This window comes from Hippopotamus amphibius, chromosome 8 (genome assembly GCF_030028045.1).
Source record: "Hippopotamus amphibius kiboko isolate mHipAmp2 chromosome 8, mHipAmp2.hap2, whole genome shotgun sequence".
In the NCBI taxonomy this organism is placed as follows: domain Eukaryota; kingdom Metazoa; phylum Chordata; class Mammalia; order Artiodactyla; family Hippopotamidae; genus Hippopotamus; species Hippopotamus amphibius.
This window is the reverse complement of record NC_080193.1, coordinates 114,396,519-114,416,229: the sequence shown is the minus strand read 5'-3', so window position 1 is coordinate 114,416,229 and position 19,711 is coordinate 114,396,519.

The window sequence follows — 19,711 nt, the reverse complement described above, 5'->3', positions numbered from 1 at the left end:
AATTATATTAATGTGAGTTACAGTTTTCAACAAATGTAACCCTATCTTTTGAAATTTCTATGGAGCTAGCACAGGCCCTCTAACCCAGTTTTGTATGAAGTAGAATGTTCTGCCCAAAATTTCTGCAAATTCCCTCGTGCTTATATCTGCATGGTCATTGCTAGCTCTCAGTTACTGCTTCCTCTGTATTCTTGATTTCATTTCTGTCTCCTCCTGCATGGTAGAATTTTCTCTTTCCTTCTTCCCAAGTGAAATGTAGAACTCAACTACTTTACTTTGATTTCTATTTCTTAAAAAGTACCAATAAGACATTTGTGTATGCATAATAGAGTTTGCAAAGGTTTTAGACATCAGGAAGAGATTATTAAAAAATTAGCAATTATTTGACTATAAGGTAAATCTATAAAGTCTTTTGACCAACCTGATACCAGGAATTTTTCACTAACCTCTTTTCCCTTCACATTCTGGGTTAGTCAGCAATTTATACAGAAATACTATGTGATAACATCAAGATCTTCATCAATTACAGCACAATAGATTTTTCTCCTTCATAAGGTCTCATTTGCTTATAGTTTAGGTGATCCTGGCTAGGCTTACCTGGATTTACCTGTACTACAGACTGGGATTCTTATTATTGTGGGAACAGCAGGTACCAAGGGTGGGTTCTTTTTTTTTTGGCCACACCACATGGTTTCTGGGATCTTAATTCCCAGACCAGAGATTGAACCCTCACCCTTGGGCAGTGAATGCGCAGAGTCCTAACCACTGAATAGCTAGAGAATTCTCCAAGGGTGGGTTCTTTTCTTAGTGGACTGTGGAAACTCGGGAGCCAAGGTAAATAATGTATGTATAAAGCCTTAAAAATAAGTATATATAAAGCCTTGCCTTGTGTCACATTTGCTAATATTTCAATTGGCCAAAGCAATTTATAAGGCCAAGCCAAGCCAAAATCAATGAGTATATGAATATTCACTACCTACTCTAATAGGAAGTCCTGCAGTCACACGGCACAGTGTGCTTATGTATAATTTCTTAACAGACAGGAGAGATGAGTAGAGAACAATAAACCAATCTAGCGAAATATCCAACTCTTAAAAGATATTTTCCTAAGTAAAGTTATGTTGTTACCTAAGAGCAACTCTTGTGTCAATCATTAAAATAATAATTTTGGTACTTTTTAACATAATGTGGCTATCTGAAGTTCAAATATAAGAGCTGGTTCTGACCTGTGGGACCTGGGGATCTGTAAGGAAATAATGACAAAAATGAGTGAAAAAAACCCTCCTATTATTGTGTTAGTGTATAAATCAACATTCTAAAACATGTGAAGGAAAGTAATGCTAAAATGGTTATAAACAAAATCAATATTTTTAAGTTCACTCCAAATCAAATAAAAATCATAAAGTGATCTGAAACTGATTTTATAAGAAATATATTTATGATTCTTAAAAAGGTGAATAACAGCCATGTACAGAGAAATGAAAACTACAAAAACATTAGAATTGACACAAGAAGCAATTGGGAGACCTGAAAATGAAATATAGAATCACTGAAAGTCACAACAACTCCAATAGGTAAATGTAAAGATAGGACTGAGGAACTCTCCCAGGATGCAACGTAAGAGATAAAGACATGAAATATTTGACACTATGGAAGAGATGGAGAGTAAATTTATATGTGTCAACATAGGTCTAAATAAGTTCAGGAAGAAAATTGTAGAGGAAAAGGCAGAAAATAAATTTTTGAAAAGAAAATGAATAGGGGTGAGATTTTTTTTTATAGAATTGGAGAAGTAACCTCAGACTGAAAGTACAAAACAAGATATAAATGATACAGAAATAAATACCAACAGCTAAGTGCTTTGTGAAGCAAAACATCAGATAAAATGAGAGAAAAAAGACAGATCAACAAAAGAACCATTAACCTGAAATCTAACATTCAATTAATCTATCATCCAAAAATGTAGGTCAAATAAAGACAGTTTCAGTTATACAAAGATAAGGAGAATTTTATGATCCACAGCCCATACTATAAGAACTGTTGTAGAAATACGCTGTGTAATAACAAACTATTTCATATCATTTAACAATTTGCAAGTGACTGAACATTTACAATTTATTCAAATTCTCAACAAATAATAAAATTGAAGTTACAGGAATGCTAGGTAACATGCTCAAATTCATGACAGTAGTACCAGCACTTTAACACAGGGTTTGTGCATTCAATTCTCATGCAATTTCTAACACATTAAAAAAATACCCAGTCACAGATTTGACCTTCCAGGTAAAAAGACTGATTCTGGAATTGCAATTGGTTGCTAAGAACAAGTTCTGAAAATTTAAGTTACTGTGCATCATCTACTGTCAGAGAGGAATCAGCTAATATTTTTGTGACCTGTTTGTCTACAAAACTCTAAAAAAACTTCTGATTTGATGAGGATTGTTTTATGAGGATTTGGCATGGCTATGTGTGGGTGCATGTGTGCTTGTGTGTGTGTGTGTGTGTGTGTAACAACTACTCTATTCACTTATTGTTATATATCTTTACTTCACTGGGTTCGTTATGAACTGGACTACTGCAATGATCATTGGAGAGTCTCTTGTTTGCCCTGCTGATGCAGTAGAGCTATCACTCAACTCACATCTCATCCCTGATTACTGATAAAGAAGGATTTACATATCATTTAAAACAAATAAACATAGAAACCAGAGAAATTCTTTCTTGGAATTGTAATACTGTAGACTTCTAAGTCTTTTAAGAAGATGTCATGGGCATTAATTTCCCCAGTTCTGCATAAAATCATAATACATTTCTCTCCTAAAGAAGAATTTATTTCTAGACAAAAGGAAACTCTTAAAATTGGCCACATGTTTTAAAATAATCAATTACTCAGACCTCATGCTATGAATATGGAATGTGGTTAGTTGATGCCAGTCATTGTTATTATAAAATATAAATCTATTCCCCCAAAGTGCAAGAGAATTAACCACTAGTTGTTTTAAGGTGTGGTATGAACTAGTCAGTTAATATTCTTGGCTTTCATTATGCCTCTGAGAGAAGTGTACTAAAAATCTCAGCTGTTTCCATAACTGCTGTGTGTTACTCAGAGTACATGTGGTAAATGAGAATTGTATCATCATGAAGAGGAAAACTAATTATTTCCAGTACCCTCACCGAAATTTAATTGTGTGCTAAAACACACCTGCTAGGTTTTAATAGTGCTGGTGTTTACAAAGCTCTCTGTGGTTACGTGGTCATGTCTATAAAGAATATAAAATTTATTGAAGTTGGTTAAGTTACCAACCTGCAAAATGAAAGAGATTCAATAACTTGAATGTTGACGTATTTCAGAGGAAATTTCCAACAAATGAAAATGAAACATGGGATTTCTAAATGTCAATACACATTAGAGAAGCAGAATGAATATAATTGGAATCTTCCTACTGCAGACTATTATCGATTCCACAGGTCGAGACCGTGGAAGCAGGCATGCCTAGAGTTAGAGGACAGGTACTGATAAAGTCCAATATGAATGTGGGGAGTTAAGCCAGAGAAGTCTCTTTAAATTCCAGCATGAAGCAAGGAATCTGAATATTGAAATTGATTCAGGACAAGATTGAATAGAGTGGTCTTGATCCTGGCAGAGATCTTATGTGTTTTTTATAAGGTGACTCGGGACAGTCTCAAGATGGAATAATCAAAACCATAAAAATCATTGTTAACAGTTAGTGATCTTTACTATGTACCAGGTACATATTTCTTTTAGTTCTCCACCAGGTGATTAGGAGGCTATGATTAAACCCTTTTAGACACTTGCCCTCTTTGCCTCACCATGCATGAGTCTGATTCTAATATTATTTCTCACTGTATGTCCATTCTCCTCTATAGCTCTGAAGATTCATTTTTCTTTTGATTAGTGTTAGCATGGTATATTTTCCTCCATCCACTTACCTTTAATCTATGTGCATCTTTATATTTAAAGTGGGTATCTTGTAAACAATATGTAGATGGGTCTTGTTTTTTCATCCACTCTGACAATCCCTCTACAATCTCTTTTACTTCGTGCATTTAGACCATTGATGTTCAAAGTGATTATTTGTCATAGCTGGAGCAATATCTATTATATTCATTACTATTTTCTATTTGTGGCCCTTGTTCTTTGTCCCTATTTTTGTCTTCCACTCGTTCTGCCCTTCTGTGGTTTTAATTGAGCATTATCTGATTCCATTTTTTTTCTCCTTTCTTGGCATATCAGTTATACTTCCTTTGTTAACTTTTTTAGTGGTTTCCATAGAGTTTGCAATATATTTATAGCTAATTCAAGTCTACTTTCAAATAATATGACACAACTTCATGTGTAATGTGTGTACCTTATAATAATGAAAGAATTCTAATTCCTCCCTTCTGTCAGCTGTGTCATTGTTGTCAATCATGTTACTTATATACAGACATATATGTACACAAAATCACTACATTGTTAGAATTATTATCTTGAACAAACTGTTATCTGTTAGATGAATTAAGAATAAGAAAAATAAAAATTTTTATTCTCACTTCACTTATTCCTTCTTTGACACCGTTACTTTATGAAGATATGAGTTTCTGACCTATATTATTTTCCCTCTCTCTAAAGCACTCTTTTAATATTTCTTGCTAAGCGTGTCTACTGGCATTAAATTCCCTCAGTCTTTGCTTGTCTAAGAAATTCTTTATTTCTCCTTTACTTTTGAAGGATAATTTTGTAGGGTACAGAATTCCAGGTTGGTGGTGAGGTTTTACTGTTTTTTTTTTCTCAAAACTTTATTACACCTCATTCTCTTCTTGCTTGGATATAATTCAAATAAAGTTGAATATAATTCTTCTCTTTGTTGCTCTATAGGTGAGGTGATTTTTTTCCTCAAGCTTCTTTTGATATTTTTTCTTCATCTTTGATTTTCTGTAATTTGAAAATAATATGGATAGTTATAGATATTTTTGGTATTTTTCCTGCTTAGTGTTCTCTAAGCTTTCTGGATCTGTGATTTTGTGTCTGAACTTAATTTGGGGAAAATTCTAAGTCATTATTATTTCAAACATTTCTTCTCTGGCTTTCTCTATTCTCCTCCTGGTATTCCCATTATACATATGTTACGCTATGTTACACCATTGTCCCACAGTCCTTGGCTATTGTTATTGTTGTTGTTTGTTTTCAGTCTTTATTCTCTTTGCTTTGTGGTGTTTGAGGAGTCTATTGTTATATCTTTCAGCTCAGAGATGCTTTCCAGACTGCTGTTAAACCCATCAAAGGCATTTTTCATTTCTGTTAAAGTGGTTTTGTAGCTCTTGGATTTACTTTGGTTCTTTTTTAAGATTTCCATCGCTCTGCTTACATTACCCATCTGTTCTTGCCTGCTGTCTACTTAATCCACTAGAACCCTTAGCATACTAAAGTTGTTTTAAATTCCTGGTTTGATAACCCTAACATCCCTGCCAAGTCTGCTTTTGATGCTTGCACTGTATCTCCAAATTCTGTTTTTTGTCTTCTGGTATGCCTTGAAATTTTTTCTTGATAGCTAGACATAATGTACTGGGTGAAGGGAATGGCTGCAAATAGGATATAGCACACAGCACACGTGGTAGTGAGCTGTGAGGAGGGAAAATGTTCCGAATCTTATAGTTGGGTGTCAGTTTTTTAGTGAGCCTGCATTTTTGGACTGTTGACTTCACAACAGTTTCTCAGTATTTTTCTTTCCTTTAGATGAGACAGAATGGCTAGAGTGTGCTAGAGTTGCTTATTTTGCTTCCTCCAGGTCAGTTAGGCTTTGGTAATATCCTAGCAGCTTAGGCTCTGGGTAACTAGTTTTCCTTGATGTCAGGCCTTCTTAAAAAGATTGTGTGTTTCAAAATTGTTCCTTTTCCCCTCCCCATGCCAGAAGTACGATGGAATCTTCCATGTTTACTATGGAAACTTGGTTGAGCTCCTGGAGAAGAATCTCACAATGTTGCAGGGGGTTCCTATGACTGCATCCCCTGGAGTTAGTAACTCTCAGAGTTATCCATATTGAGCCTCCAGCAAGTCATCAATTATAGCTCAGGTTTTTCTACCCCAGCAGTGGCTCCCTGGGTGGTTTCTGCATGTGAGTCTCTGCTCTGGTAAGCCATGACCCCCTGTTTTTGCCTGTCTGTCTTTCCAATCTTGGGACAGTGTTTTGTCATGTGTCCTCTGCTCTCTTATGGATCCAGTAAATGTTGTTGATTTTTCAGTCTATTCAGTTTTCTACTTGTTGTGAGGAAGGAGTGGAGACTTCCAAGCTCCTCCTTACATGTGGAAATAGAAACTTTCAAGATAAACTTACAGTTTATGATTTGCTATCTTGCTGTCCATCTCTACAGCATAAAATAGCATTTTCTTTATTCTTTTAAATAACACTCTTTTATCTAAACAAAATTCCAATACATAAAACTTTACTAATTGGTTCTATTTAGTTTTAAATTGGGGGGGCATGATATCCTTTTATATGTTTATCATTAAATGATAACAATTATATCATTAAAATTTCAGGAATTTTTATTAAATAATATGATCTTCATTTACATACATAATTTCTTTCTTCTGTTATTGGTCTCTGAATGTACTCCATGTGTTTGCTGAATTTAGAAGTATTAGTAGATCTAACAATTTAATACTTTTGTTTAAAATACCATTACTTCCCAACTTACAATACTTAAGTCCAAACTTCTCAAAACAATGCATGTCACTCATTCATGACCTATTTCTGCAACTTCATCTCTTTCTAGTCCTTGCCTTACACTCTATTTTAGCTAAATAGCTAAATAACTACACAATGACAATTAACCTTTTTATAACATTATGCCTTTGTTCATGCTAAGTCATCTAACTTTCTTCATTTTTAGTAATGACTGTTTTTTTTTAGATACTCTTAAAAGTTGTGTTGATGTCTATGTTTTATGAGCAGCCTAATCATAGCATTTGCACATGCACACATACACCCCGACAATATTTTAGCAAAATTATCAATCTATGAGCCAGTTTTCTCCCTAGTCACACTCAATCTTTGAAGTGAGACACAGCTTCTCATGTGACCCTCTGTCTCCAGCGTTTTATTCAATGTCCAGGACACTCTGCACACTGACCTAAATTAGAGCTCATGTCCCCTGTTTCTCTTTTACATCACACTCTCTCTTATGATACAATAAACAATATGTATTGATGGGATCTTATTTTCAATTTTGGAATATTCCAATCTGTGTCAATTATGTGATTTTCACGTTTAGGTATTAGAAAGCTCAATTCAAACTTTTTTAAACCATGAAAGTCCTGTGCCAGTTTATGTAAACTTAAAATTTTAGAAGTAGGAGGGCTTCAGAAATTATACAATCAAAGTTCTAACTCTATTTCCCAGTGAATCTTTCATCTCTGTCTTCCTGTGTCACCTTTGGTCATAAGATATTTCCCATCATGGTGGCAAAATAGCTACCACAATCTAGGTATCACCCATACTACACTGCCCAAGAAAAGAGACAGAAAACATGTTTTCCCTACCCCAGGAAAGAGTGGCTTTATGTCCGTAGGACACACAGCAGAAGTTAGTGGCACATACACAATTGAAATCAGGAATCGTATTTCAGCACTAATATATGACTATCTGTAGAAAATTACAATATCTTTATCTCTTTATAAGATAACTAAAGTAAAAATCAGATTTTATTCTACATTGTGCTATTCCTAGAATTCCTCATGGGTCAGGAAAAAATCTAAACTTTACTATTAAAATATTTTTATACAAGTTTTTACTATTAATTTTATACCTGAAATATTCTAGAAATAGTACAAATTTCTTACTCAAGTAAATCTCAGTGAGGGTTCCTTCAAACTTTCCAAAATAAAACAGAGCAATGGACAAAACAGCAAACAAACAAGCAAGCCCACTACTATACTCTTGGGTATATAAAATATTAAAAATATACATTAAAATATTTTTGAACTATATGAAAAAAAAGTATTGTATATTCCAATTGAAATAGGTGTTATTCCAGTTATAATGCTTCTCAATATAAATAGGACTAAAAATAATGGGTAAAATTTCCAGTTGATGCAGCATTCTATGAAACAGACTAAATGAAATCTTAAGAATAAATGCTGAAAAATAAACTAATATAAATATGATTCAGAAAAAGTAATCATTTTATTGGAAGCTGTGATCACCATAGTTTATGCATTTCAAAGAAAAATTGAATTTTTACATACACCTCCCTTTTTAAAAAAGATATTTTAGAACATATTTTATAACCACCCCATCTTCATGTTGGGTGTGCACTATAACATACTAAGTCTTTTGGAGGGGAAATAATTGCAATCTTCAAGCCAAGAGAGACTAGATTTCTTCTGAACTTTATAAGGAGGAGTCCCTTTTCAGTATTCTAACACTGAAAGTCACGCATTGCTCATTGCTGTATTTATAACATTTATAATTTATAAAATGTACGTGGCCTCTTCTAACTCTTCCCATGGTTCACCTGCCCTAGCTGTATATTTTTTGCATATTTTTTCCACTGTTTTCTGCAACACTGTCTTCATAAAATACTTCTGGGTGTTTGTACTAATTGTTCTTTTGGTGTTTATTGTTCTCCCCTCTTCTCTAGTTAGAAAGAATTTTCCTCTAAGAATCAGTCCAAATTTAAATCCCAGTGTGAAACATCTCTAAATTTCCTCTATAGTATCATGTAACTAAAGGTGTGTGTATGCCCAGAAACTTGAGAGGGCATGAACAGTAGTACATCTTTAATCAGTACTTACTAAATTAATAAACCTATTAATTTTGTGAATTTATAAAGAAAAATTATACAGAAACAAATGTCATTTTTTTGACACCATGTGATTTTAGCTAATTAAAAAAATCTCTATGAAGATAGATAACAGTAGGTTAATGTTTATGGTTAGAAAGAAAATATTCATTGCTTATTGTTCTATTATCAAATATGCTCTTTTATCATAAGTTCCTATTCTTCTAAAAGCTTAATACTGATTTTAAAAAATCCCCTGAATCTTGGTCCCCTGTAAAAAGCGAAAGATTTGTAAAATTAAAATATCTCTTATGAATAAGAATTTGTGAGAGATTCTGTAAATTGCCTGTCTAACATACATTTCCTTAGATTTATTTGATGTGAAAAGGTGTCCAGGTAAATATAGCAAAATCTCCAACCTCTCTTGTTGCTGTATTTCTGGCCCCAGAAGCAAAACAACGGAGGGCTTTGGGTAAATTGCTTCCCTGCTATAGGTGCTACACATTTTTTGCTTCTTTTGCCTACTGAAATGTGGATGAGTTACAGGTGAAGGAGTCATAATGAGATCCTAGTGATCAAAGCTGCATGTAAGGATGGATGGTCAGAAGATTCTGATTCCGATGACAACCTGGAGTAGCTAAACCAGTTTTGAACTGCCCAGTATCAGATTCCTTTTTTTCTCTATTGACATTAAAAAGCAACTTTGTTCAGATATAGTTCACATGCCATACAATTCACCTATTTAAAGTATACAATGCAGTGGCTTTTTGTATATTCACAGACATGTGCAATCATTAGCACAATTACCAGTTAATTTCAGAACATTTTCATAACTTCAGAAGGAACCTTGTATCTTTTAACAAGGGTACATATCCCCATATCCCCCTCCCTAAGCAATCACTACAGCTTTTCCTATTCTGGAGTTTCATGTGAATGGAATCATATGATATGTGGTCTTTTGTGGCGGTCTTATTTCAGTTAGCAACATGTTTTCAAGGTTGATGCATGTGGTATGATATATCAGCATTTCATTCCTTTTTAAATGGTAAAATAATACGTATTGATATACTACATTTTGTTTCTCTATTGTCAATTAATGAGCATTTGGATTGTTTCCACCTTATGGCTTTTATGAATAATGCTGCTAAAACATTGGTGTACAAGTTTGTGTGTGTGTGTGTGTGTGTGTGTGTGTGTTTGTATGTGTGGATATATGCTTCCATTTCTCTTGGGTATATACCTAAGCTTGGATTTGCTGAATCAGATGGCAACCCTATGCTTAATTATCAAGGAACTCCCAGATTACGTCCTGGAATTAGCTAAACTTCTAAGAAGAAAGTTTCATAAATTTATAATATTTTGAGATAATGACTTGCTCTATGTTCCCTTCCATTTGTGTTTAGGAAATCTTATCAAATCTTTGCTCACTGTAACCTATAGAAAAAGATGTTACAGATTTGCGATATTAATCAACAGGAATGAGATGAAGTCACATCATGTTACTTTGTTATACCACATGCAAAAAAAAATCCATTATATAACAACTTAAATATTTAGAAAGAACTAATCAGGCATTATAATTTACAACTCTAAAATATTTATCCCTGAGTTTTCTTAAAGAACAAACTTTTCTGCATGAATATAAATTAATTAGAAACTTGGTTGTTAAACACTTTTTCAGAAAAAATGTTAGTTAAATAAGAAAAAATTACATACACTTTTATTTACATCTTATTGAGTGGTAAAAACACTGAAAGGGTGATGAGAAGTAAGGAAATAAAACACAGTATTCTGTGAGTAATCCTTGTTCAATTGAATCACATTTGGCTTAGATCCACTGGAAGGACTGTTTTAGAAATGTACTCCATGTCTGAAATTTTATGGCTAGTGTCTAAGGTATGGAATATGTTCCATATTACTTATTATCATAGTGTACCAAACTAATGAATTAAAAGTAGTTAATGTTGGAACTAAGAAAAAAAAAATCTTTGCCAAGTTGTCAGAAGTGGATTTAGACATGCCCAAGCAGTAAGGAACAAAAACATTTATCATGTGCTTCTGTCACTTTTTGTGAGGGATACATGGCAGGATGGATATAGGTTATAATTTAAAGCAGCTGCTAAGGTAGAAAATACTTGATCTTTATAAAAATTTTACATTTAAAGGAAATAATATTGTGCTGGTTATATGTTAACAATTTAAATATATTTTCCAATACTTTTATAAGAAGGGATATTTTTTACAGTGATTAATTCATGAACAAAAAAAATTTAACAAAAAAATATAAATTCCATCTATGACCAGGAGTCTGTTTTGGGGCACCCCATTCTCAATCACAGCCAAGACTGAGATATATTCACGTAAATGGCCTTAGGATCTCCTTATCCTGCTGCTTCCCTGTGGGCCTGTGGATAATGCCTTTCATTGTCAGGCAATATATTTCTCATTTATATTTGCTTATTGTAAATAAGAAATTTTCCTAAATGTGGAAAACGATATTTTATTTATAGCAATGAAATTTTAGAAAATGGTAGCAGATGAAACTGCAATAAATATTCAAATGAGAGAGAATGGTGACCTTTTTTTTTCTAGTTTAAATAAACTGAATAAAAATTTTAAAAGATAAATAAAATAAGAGATAATGATTTTAATAGAATCTAGTCACTAGGCCAGGCAGCTTCTAAGCCAGAAATGTGTGTCATCTTATATATTTTTTCTATCTCCTTATATCCAAATGAAACCAACTGATTTTCTTTCTTAATCGCATCTTGAGTATTCCACCCAAACCAAGACATTCATTATCTCCTATCTATATTACTGAAATACCTTTTGTTTTAATTTTATATATAACATATATTTGATAAGAAAGAGAGATTAGTCTCGTCTATACATGTATGATAATATATTTGGTATATTATACAATGTATATTTTTTATTTTATTTTACATATATTATACAATGAATGTCCTTTATTAGTAGATATTTGATATATTTCCACATATTTTGGTTATTATAAATAAACATGTTCCAATGTATATTCATAGTCCTACAATTTTAGGTGCTTGAAGAGTAAAATTAACTGTTGGAAGTGTTTATATATATTTTATTATTTGATATTGACAAAATGATTTCCAAAGATTTTATGTTAATTTACTCTCCCACCAATAATGTATGAGGTTGCCTGTTTCTCTTCCTCCTTGTTAATAGAACATGTAACAATTTAAAAAAATTCTACCAATGTGATTTGTAAAAAACTTTAGCTTAATTTTCCATTCCACTTATTACGTGTGAGGTTATATATCTTTTCACAAACTTAAGACTGATTTGTTTTTCCATTTGGTATACTATTCATGTCACTTTATCCATTTTCAATTGGGTGTTGGTCTGTTGGAATTTTCTTGTTTTTAGGAGCTTTTACATGTAAATAAAATTGACTTTTTTTTGGTCATATGTGCCTCTTTGGCTTTTGACTTTGTTTTTGGTGGTTTTTTCCCAATCACTTTATAATTTTTGTGAAGTCATATTTTTATTTTTTGATCTCTTAGGATTGTGTCACTCTCCTTCATGTTTGTGTCTATCCGCATCCAGCATAGTGCTTGGCCATAAGAAGACGCTGTATAAATATTTGTTGAAAAAATTGCTGAATTAAAGTATGAAGATGTTTATGTTTTTAAATCCCAAATCCAATCTATTTCTTCTCAGTTTCTATTAAGTTGTAAAGTTTTTAAAGGGAGAAATAATTTCTTCAAAGTCTTATTTCCCATTCTCCTAATACTGTTTAAATTGAAATTAGAATGAAACTATGAAGCAGTTTGTACAAAACTGACACTTTCAAATGCTGAAAATTAAATTCTATTTTTAATAAAAATATTTTTTATATTTTGTAGACACAAGTTATTTAAATTATTTAAGATTCAGCCAAACAATAATCAAAATTATTTTATTATCTGACTAAAGAACTAACAACTTATTGTAATTCATGAATTAAAAACATCCTATTAGATTAGTTGAATTAAAGGAGTTTTATCATTATTAAATAGTTATTTCAAAATATTAACATGTTGAACACACCATTTAATATTATTTTCTCAAAGAATTTAAGATTTTGAAAAGGCATTTACAGGTTACTTCAACATCAAATCAAGTTTGGCACTAAGCAAAAAAAATTCATATATTGAGTTCATGATACCAATAGTGGATTCCAACTATTAAATGGGTTCAATTATTTTGTCAATAATCCAGTATTTTCTGCATCATTAACTCCTCTCCTTTTTTATTTAGCAACCCTCAGGGAACTCAAGGTGAAGAAAATTTATGTTGACTATTTCAAAACAAATTTAAACTTAAAATTTATGAATTACTTTTCATCAATTGTCAATGTAACTCATATTTAATTCTAGAAGTCATGTCTTCAGAATCAGTGGAGATGTGTTTTAGTTTTGTCTTAAAATATAGAAAACTTGAAAGAGCATTGCCCCCCACCCCCAACAATGGCAAGTTGGATAATTTACCGAATCATGCATTTTCTTGAACCCATCAAAGAGCAATCAAGTAATTTCAAGTCTAAGGGAATATAGGTGCCTCCAAAGAGAGACAAGATGTGAGCACTAGTTCACCTGTAGGAAAGCAAGTTAGGAAGGAACATGGGGTGCTAAGCACACTGGTAAGAAAATTCAGCTAAATGTTTTAACAGACTTCTAAACGTTGAGGGTTGACTACTATGAGAGTATAGCACTCTTTGAGCCACAGAAATAAGGGGATTGCACGTAATCTCAGGCTTTATCCACTCCCATCTCCAGGTGCTCATGAGAAAGATGTGGGTGACTTTGGGAGATCAGAGATTGTCTCCTGCTTGATTAGGCCTTGGTGAGGAAAGTAGCAACCACTGTGGCAAAGGCACAAAGACTCAAATTATTCTTTCCCATTTCCACTACTGAACATAGACTAACACCCCTGATGCAAACCTCTGCAGTTTTCCAAGAACACACAGAAATCCGTTGCAGCTGGAGGGAAAAAAAGGGAAAAACAACATTTGATACCAGAGCAGTCAGGACATTAGAGGTCCTCTCCCCTGGTGGAATGGCAGGGTCACTAACAAAGCCCCAAGATCCAGGATCAGAGAGTTTGCCTAAGACTAATGCTAAAGCAGGACAAGAGAAAACCCTCACCATCCTCCCTCACCAGGCTACCAAGTGATGAGTGATAAGAAGAATCTGTTGACTGTTGAGAGAGGGGCAAGAATATGGAGAGAGATCTTCTCTGATGAGTAATGTACAGAGAAATCTAAAACTAAATGTGGAGCAGAATAATTTATAATAAACCTCTGTATTTCAGCTCCCATCATAAACACAAGGAAAAGTAGAGGAATTTGAAGCCAGTGGTGCCCTGAACATCATTGCAACAACAAAACCCAAATCCAGCCCAACCCCTGGCTAGATTAACTCAATCTGCCACACTAAGGACCTAGCATTAAAAGAAATGTTTCCATTTTCAGACATCAATAATATTTATTGCGATTTGTATTCTTATACACAATGTCCAGCATTCAGCAAAAAATTACAGAGCAATGAAGCAGTCAAAAACAATATTCTGTTAAGAGACACTGGAATCAATCAATAGAACTAGGTCCATGTTGGAACTATCAAATAGAATATTTAAAATAATTATGATTAATGTATTAAAAAAAGTCTTGTTAAGAAGATGAGCAACATGCATGTATTAGAGCAGAGATACAAAAATTATAAGAATAGATTTTAAATTTCATCGCACTGTTGAAAACTATAAGAAAGAATCAAATGGAAGTGCTAAATATAAGAAACACAGTAACTGATATAAGAAAAATTCCTTTGACAAGTTTATTAATAGACTTAACATAGCTAAAGAAAGAAGAACAGGAAGTGAATGTGAAAATAGTTTAATAGAAATTAACCAGACTAAATTACAAAGAGTAAATGGGGTAAAAAAAAATTTAAAACACCAACACATGAAAGGCTTTCAGGACAGTATCAGTCAGTCTAATATTGGTGTAATAGGAATCACAAAAGAAGAGAGAGAAAACATGGAAAGAAAGTACAGCAAGGTAATGATTGAGAAATTTCCAAATATATTGAAAGATATGAAACCACAGATCAAAGAAATTCATAAAAAACCAAGCACAATAAACACTAAACAAAATAAATGAAATGCCTAAACAAAGGGTATCAAAGTGTTGAAAACCAAAGATAAAAATAAAATTATAAAGGGAGTTAGAGGAAAAGAACATATATATAATGGCAGACCTCAATAATTCACATCAGAAATTACTGAAGCTAGAAGATCATGAAGTGACAGCTTTAAAAGATCTCAAGGAAAAAATATCAAAGTAGAGTACTCTATCTAGCACGAATAACTTTCAAAAATGAGAGAAAAAGCTTTTTCAGACAAATAAAAACAACATAGTTTATAACAACAAACCCCCACAACAAAACGTTAAAAGAAATTCTTTAGGCAACATGTATATGACAAAAACTTGAATTTACCTAAGGGAATGAGGAGCACTGGAAATGATATAAATGAAAGCATGTATAAAATTAATTGTCTTTCTCATTTTCAACTGCCCTATTGACTGATTAATGCAAGCTGCATCATTTCATGTTGAAGTCTATCTCAAGCTTGAAATGTAGATATTCTGTAGTGGATTGCTGCCAAAGCTAAATGTTGAAAGTCAAATATTTATGATTTGCTTTAATATAGACTAATGTCTGAACAAATCAATCAATGACTGAACTGAATGAAAATTCTCATCCCCTGTCATTCATCATCAATATTAGGTGAGTTCATTTACAATTATTAAAATAAATGTATTACCTTCTTACTGCTTATGAAAAGAACCATAAGGAGGATGTTAGGGGAGGTTGAATGAAATATAAAAAACAATTGCTATCTTCTCAAAGTGCAAAAAATTTATCCTTATTCAAACACAGATATATTTAATTCAGTTACATTGATAATCAAAGCAAAGCAAAACAAAACCAAACAAAACACCCTAACGTGAAGTAATCTATAATTCAGATAACATAGAAGCCAATATTTACCAACTAAAGGTCTTAATACTCACAGTTCATAATGCATAAATAGTGCTTTTAAATAGTATCTGTCATTGAAATTCAGGTATAGTTTTGTTACTAAAAAAGAGTTTAATAAGCAAGGTGAAAACTTTTTTTTTTCCTTTTCGTTATGGTTTATTACAGGATATTGACCATAGTTTCCCTGTGCTATATAGTGGGATCTTGTTATCTGTTTTAAGTGTAGTAGCTTGTATCTGTTAGTCTCAAACTGTTAATTTATCCCTTCCCCCCCAACACCCCTTTTCCCTTTGGTAACTTTAAGTTTGTTTTCTATGTCTGTGAGTGTGTTTCTGTTTTGTAAATAAGTTCATTTGTATCATGTTTTAGATTCCATATATAAGTGATACCATATGGTATTTATCGTTTTCTTTCTGACTTACTTCAGTTAGTATGATAACCTCTAGGTCCATCTGTATTGCTGCAAATGGCATTATTTCATTCTTTATTATGGCTTTATTATCCATTCATCTTTTGATGGACATTTAGGTTGCTTCCGTGTCTTAGCTATTGTAAACACTGCTGCTATGAATATTGGGGTGCATGTGTCTTTTTGAATTAGAGTTTTGTCCAAGTATATGCCCAGGAGTGGGGTTGTTGGATCATATGGCAACTCTATTTTTAGTTTTTGAAGGAACCACCATACAGTTTTTCATAGTGGCTGCAATAATTTACATTCCCACCAACAGTGTAGGAAGTTTCCCTTTTCTCCACACCCTTGCCAGCATTTGTTAATTGTAGATATTTTAATGATAGCCATTCTAACTGGTGTGAGGTAATACCTCACTGTAGTTTTGATTTGCATTTGTCTAATAATTATCAAAGTTGAACATCTTTTCATGTGCCTATTGGCTATCTGTATATCTTCTTTGGAGAAAATCTATTTAGGTCTTCTACCCATTATTTGATTGGGTTGTATGGTGTTTTTTGTTTGTTTGGTTGTTGTAGTGAATTGTATGAGCTATTTGTATATTTTGGAAATTAAGCCCAGGAAGGTGAAAACTTCTATTCAGTACTCTCCTCAGAATTCTGCTAATAAAAAGCTAGAAGAAAGAAGGTTGAAAGCCAATAAATCTATGTCAGCAAAATGTTCATGGAGATTTAATGACAAATGTAATTCTTTCCCTTCAAGTTTTACTAAAGAGCTCCACAACTGCATCTTTTAGAGGTCAGCACATAGTTCTCACAACCAAGATTATTGTAACCTTCAGAAAGAACACTCTCAGTGATGAAAACTTCTAACTTGTCAAACATTTAGTTGTTTTATTTCTTAAGCAAGTTATACTGGCAAGTACATCTGTGTGAGACAATATTCATATATTCTTCTTGACCAGGGTAGACAAGAAGTTTTCAACTAAGAAACAAAATGTAAAGCGTATCACAAAATAGTATACTCTGCAAAAACATGGGACTTTCAAACATAGTCTATCCATAGTTGCATACGAGATCCCTCAAGAAAATAGAGTATCTATAAAGCAGTAAGAAAAATTGCTACTGCTATCAGCCTTATAAAACCAAGAATATGATAAAAAAGTGCTGGTCTGCAAAGAAAATGGCTCAGCCTTCTTAGGGAAAATGATTCCAATTTAAGTCAGAATTTGCAGAAACGATTGTCTGGTCTTACAACTCTACCAAGTATAGCTTTCACATTTCTGGAGGGATGATTTTGCATAATTGAAATTTATCAGATGGTTAAACACCACGTGTTATTAAAATTCCCTTGTAAAAAACAAGCTTTCTATAGGTTCTTAATACAGTGACTTTCTTCATGATAACCGGCAAGCAAAGTAGAATGAAAGTATGGGAATTTTGTGAAATGTCTTTATTTGACCAAGTTTAATGTCATGTGTATTAACTTACTGAGTCTGAAATTTCCAGATGATGTCATTTTAATTTTTAGGTGCTGCACCAAGTTGTGAAACTTCAGGGACACCAATTTACTTAGTGAAATACAAATGGATATGCTATTTTAGCAGGAGTTTGTTTTGTCAGTCTGTATGAGCAATCAAACTCAGCATTGTCTCCTGCACACACTTCACTATATCCTTTAACAGGCCTGAAATCATCAGGGGATGAACACAGAGTAATTTGGGAAGTTTTAAAATTGAACGTATGGCCTTTTATACACAATAAAGGAAAATAATCAGTACTTAAGCTCTCTCATTAGGATGAGAAGCTTCTTTATCAAAATTAGAGGCAACAGATGTATTGGGAGAAAATTGACAGAAAAGAAAATAGCAAATATAACATCGAGTAGAAAAAAAATTAGCTAATTATACATTTCATCTCTACAGAAGTAAAGGCTAATTTTAAAGAAATGGAAAAGCCTAGTGAATGCCAAGAGGACTTTTCCATACATTATAGCTCTTTGGCATAGAATCTATATGTATTTATCCAGATGTTACGGGTAGAAACTACAGAATTTAATTGTAACTAGAAGGACATCTGAAGTACAGGATAGTAATAAAATGAAAATAGATAACTAAATTTGAAAAAAAATTCTATTTTATTCTTAATGGAATTTAGGACCACACTGTGTTATAAGTGTTAAAACACATTGGAGATAAAGACACAAACACAAAATTGCTTTTCTTCTAAAATTCACACAAAATAAAATTATGATACAGGGAAATTTCCAAAACAACAGTTTTGATGAAAAGCATTCTATTTACAGAGCAGGAATAGAGATGCAGACATAGAGAACAGACATGTGGACACAGAGGAGGAGGGGGAGGGTGGGATGAATTGGGAGGTTAGGATTGACATATATACACTGCCATGTGTAAAATAGATAGCTAGTGGGAACCTGTGGTATAGCACAAGGAGCCCAGCTCAGTGCTCTGTGATGACCTAGATTGGTGGGATGGGGGGGTGGGGGTGGGGAGGGAGGTCTCAGTGGGAGGGGATGTATGTATAAATATAGTTGATTCACTTCATTGTACAGCAGAAACAAACACAACATTGTAAAGCAATTATACTCCAATACAAAAGATACATTTTAATAATATATATTCAATAAAGCACCTTCTGACTGTGCTCTGGTGAGGATTCTTTCTATGAACGGGTAGTGGAGTGAAGCTGTACCACGGTGGGTAAGAACATGTGCTCTGGATCATTCAGACCAGGGCTAAAACCCAGCTCCACCAGGTGTGAGCTGTGTGACCTTGGGCAAGTGACTAACCTCTTAGATCCTCAATTTTCTCATCTGTAAAAGATAAGACCACCCACCTCAAAGAATTCCTGTGCGGCTTAAAGTCAATTAATGCAAATGATTGTGGTTATTATTATTACCAAGAAATTCTGTACCGTTTACTCAGTTTATTGTGATTATACTGACCGTTTCTGATGCCAAGTGGATATCAGCGTAATTACACCCTTCTTCTCCGGGGAATGATATTATCTCTGATGGTGCCTCAGGGCTCCATTGACATTGCTCAGAGACCTATGGTCACACTGGAGCTGCCTCAAGCAACTCACTTTCTAGAGAGTGAAAGATCATATTCCCTCATGCTTCCTGACTCCCGAAATCTCTTAATCTCATTAGTTTCCTTAGTCTTCAGGAGTGTAGTGAGTATGGGAAGAAACTAACATGAAGAGATTGAGAGGGTCGATAGGGGCTAGGTTCTTGTACATTTTTGAAGATCATGTTAAGAAATTTTAATTTTATGCAAAGTACCATGATAAGTTCATGGAAAGATCATCCTGGTTGCTGGAAAGATGGGGGGAAACAGTACTAGTATTTATTTAACACAAACAGTACAATGATAATTGCTGTGTATGTTTTGAGTGAAAATTTAAAGGAAAAGGGGGAATTTTGATTCTTC